The sequence below is a fragment of the Macaca fascicularis genome, chromosome 10, assembly GCF_037993035.2.
Source record: "Macaca fascicularis isolate 582-1 chromosome 10, T2T-MFA8v1.1".
Taxonomy (NCBI): domain Eukaryota; kingdom Metazoa; phylum Chordata; class Mammalia; order Primates; family Cercopithecidae; genus Macaca; species Macaca fascicularis.
The window spans coordinates 40,923,454-40,927,500 of NC_088384.1; positions in this window are offsets into that span (position 1 = coordinate 40,923,454).

A 4,047-nucleotide genomic window follows, 5' to 3' on the forward strand; every position below is an offset into this window, starting at 1 on the left:
TTGTATTTTTACTAGAGACGGGGCTTCTACCATGTTGGTCAGGCTGGTCTCCAACTCCCGACCTCAGGTGATTCTCCCTCCCCGGCCTCCCAAAGTGCTGGGACGGCAGGCGTCAGCCGCCGCGCCCGGCCTTCCTTTTCAAATGTTTTTGCACAGACAGGGTCTCATCATGTTGTTGCAAGCCTTCTGCCCCGGCGTCCCAAAGTGCTCGCGTGACGGGCGTGAGCCACTGCGCCTGGACTCCGGGGAATGATTCACGACCACGACCGCTGTACTAACTATTTATTTCTTATTTATTTATTTATTTATTTATTTATTTTTTATTATTATTATTATCTTAAAATTATTATTATTTTTTTGAGACGGAGTTTCGCTCTGGGCGAGGCGGGGCGGGGCGAGGCGAGGCGAGGCGAGGCGAGGCGTGTCGCTTTGGAAACCGCAGCACCGCCTTCTAAAGCCCCATTCGAATGCACAAAGCCCTGTTCCCTTCCCGGACTGGGAGCTGATGCCTTCCATAGCCTTGGGCTTCTCTCCATTCAGAAGCTTTTACAGGCGCAACCCCACCCAGAGGCTAGCTGCGGTTGAGGATTGGGGGTGTGCTGGGGCTGGAAAGTCGGTCCCCTATTTTTGCTAGCTCGGCCACGACATCCCCCGACCCCTATCGCTTGCTCACCCTTTCAGATCCCTTGCCTCCACCGTCTTGGAGGCTGACCTCTGACTTTAATATCTGCCTTTCTTCCTGTCTTGGGTTTGAGGAGGGGGGGCAGGAATGAGGGTGTGTGTGGGGAGGGGGTGTGGGGTGTGGACGGAGGGGAGCGTCCTAAGGGTCGATTTCGTGTCATGCCTCTTTCACCGCCACCGCCGAAGATGAAAGCAACGATCAGCTAAAGACCGCGTGTTCTCATCTATAACTGGGAACTAAATAATGAGAACTCGTGGGCAGAACGAGGGGGACGAGAGAGGCGGGAGCCTACTTGAGGGAGGAGGTGTGGAAGGAGAGACATCTTCAGGGAAAAACAAAACAAAACAAAACAAAACAAAAAACCAAACCACGAAAACTGTCGGGTACTGCGCTGAGTTATCCGGGTGATGAAATCATCTGCACACTGAACCCCCAAGTCAGAAGTTTACTTGTGTAACAATCTTGCACATGTGTGCTTGAACAAGACATAAAAGTTGGGGGGGGGGGGAGAGAGAGAGAGAGAGAGAGAGAGAGAGAGAGAGAGAGAGAGAGACAGAGACAGAGAGAAGGAAACACCACCTCCTTGACCTGAGTCAGGGGGTTTCCGGTCTGGTGGCGGAACGTTCAGTGACAATGGAGTATTTTGGCCTGTTCTTTTTTTGTGCGTTTGCTATTTTTTTTGCTGCTGTTGTTGTTGTTGTTTTAAGACAGAGTCTCACTCAGCCACCCAGCCTGGAGTGCGGTGGTGCGATTCGGCTCACTGCAACCACCGTCTCCCAGGTTCAAGCGATTCTCCCGTCTCAGCCTCCTGAGCAGCTGGGATTACAGGCACCCACCATCATGCTCCGAAGATGTTTCTATGTTAGTAGAGACGGAGTTTCACCATGTGGGCCAGGCTGCTCTTGAACTCCTGACCTCAGGTGATCCGCCCACCTCGGCCTCCCAAAGTGCTGGGATTACATGTGTGAGCCACTGCGCCCGGTGGCGGTCCCTGTGTTTTGTTTTCTTTTTTCTTTTTTCTTTTTTTTTTTTCTTCTTTCTTTCTTTCTTTCTTTCTTTCTTTCTTTCTTTCTTTCTTTTTTGGTAGGGAGGGACTGAGTCTCTCTCAGTCTGTCACCCAGGCGGGGGTGCAGTGGCACTCCCTCGGCTCACTGCAACCTCTGCCTCCCGGATTCCAGTGATTCTTCTTCAGTGGCTGGGATTACAGGCGCACACCACCACATCCGGCTAATTTTTGTATTTTGAGTAGAGACGGGGTTTCTCCATGTTGGCCGCACTGGTCTCGAACTCCTGACCTCAAGTGATCCGTTCTCCTGGGCCTCCCAAAGTGCGAGGACGACAGGCCTGAGCCGCCGGGATTTCAGCCTTTAAAAGTGCCGGCCCTACCACCTTTCGCTGTGGACGTTACGCTCTGAATGACGTGCCATCTCTGCCATAGGTTGACTCCCTGAGTCCCCTCTGCCATTTCACTCCATCCTGGGACGCAAGAGCGAAACTCCATCCCGCCACCTCCTCGTGCAAAACAAAACAAAACGAAACAAAACAAAACAAAACAAAAAAAGAAACTCTACACATGACCTGTAAGTGTCTGTTCCTGTGAGTGATTTCTGAGATACGGCACTGTAGACTGAACGCAGTGGCTCACGTCTGTCATCCTAGTACTTTGGGAGGCTGAGGCGGGCGGATCGCCAGGTCAGGAGATCGAGACCATCCTGGCTAACATGGTGAAACCCCGTCTCTACTAAAAAAACAAACGAATTATCTGGGTGTAGTGGCCGGCGCCTGTAGTCCCAGCTACTCGGGAGGTTGAGGCCGGAGAATGGTGTGAACCCGGGAGGCGGAGGTTGCAGGGAGCTGCGATCGCGCCACTGCACTCCAGCCTGGGTGACAGAGCAAGACTCCGTCTCAAAAAAATAAAAAAATAAAAAAAGAAGAAAGAAAGAAAGAAAGAAAGAAAGAAAGAAAGAAAGAAAGAAAGAAAGAAGGAAAGAAAGAAGGAAAGAAAGAGGAAATGAAAGAAATGGCACTGTATCGCTATTGGGCTAGGACCCTCTCTCTTTCTGTCTGTTCCTCTCTGTCTCTCTCTGTCCGTTTCTGTCTTTCCTGTCTCTCTCACTGTGTCTGTCTTCTGTCTTACTCTCTTTCTTTGCCTGTCTGTCTGTCTACCTCTCTCTCTCTCTCTCTCTCTGTCTGTTTCTCTCCGTCTCTCACTGTCCGTCTATGTCTTTCTCTGTCACTCTCTTTATCTGTCTGCCTGTCCCTCTCTTTCTCTCTGTCTCTCTGTCTCTCTGTCTGTCTCTCTCTCTCTCTCTCTCTCTCTCTACCTGTGTCTCTCACTCACTGTGTCTGTCTTCTGTCTTACTCTCTTTTTTGCCTGTCTGTCTGTCTCTGTCTGTCTCTCTCCCTCTCTCCCCCTCCCTGTCTAGTCTGTTTCTCTCTCTCTCTCTCTCTCTCTCTCTCTCTCGCTCTCGCTCTCGCTCTCGCTCTCGCTCTCTCGCTCTCTCGCTCTTTCTGTCCGTTTCTCTCTGTCTCTGTCTGTCGATCTCTCTTTTTCTACGTCTGTCTCTTTGTCTGTCAGATTCCCCCGTCCCAGAGAGGGCCCTGCCCCTTCCACCAAAGTGAGAAGTGCGTGCTTAGAGAGGCCGAGAGGAATCTACACAGACGGGCCTTGCCGGGCTTCCCCACTGGGTGCATGATTTCGGGAGATCGAGGCCGGGTCCCCACTTGGATGGAAGGGCCATTTGCAGACCTTTCTCTCTGTCACCTGTGATGTCCAAACTTCTCGTATTTCCCTGATAAGCTCCTCGACTTTAAAATAAACGGCTAAGGCCGGGCACGGTGGCTCATGCCCGTCATCCCAGCATTTTGGAAGGCCGAGGCGGGTGGATCACCTGAGGTCGGGAGTTCGAGGCCAGCCTGACCCACATGAAGAAACCCCGTCTCTACTAAAAATACAAAATTAGCCGGGCATGGGGGCGCAGGCCTGTAATCCCAGCTACTCGGGAGGCAGACGCAGGAGAATCGCTGGAACCTGGCAAGCGGAGGTTGCAGTGAGCCGAGATCGCGCCATTGCACTCCAGCCTGGGCAGCAAGAGCGAAACTCCGTCCCACCGCGCGCGCACACGCACACACACACACACACACACACACACACACACACACACGAAAAAAAGGGGAAAAAAAATAGAAAAAGGAAAATTCTTCACACGTGACCCATAAGTGTGTGTTCCCACGAGTGATTTCCAAGCAATGGCACCGTAGGGGCTGAACGCGGTGGCTCACGTCTGTCACCCCAGCAGTTTGGGAAGCCGAGGCGGGCGGATCAGGAGGTCAGGAGTTCAAGACCAGCCTGGCCCACGTGGTGA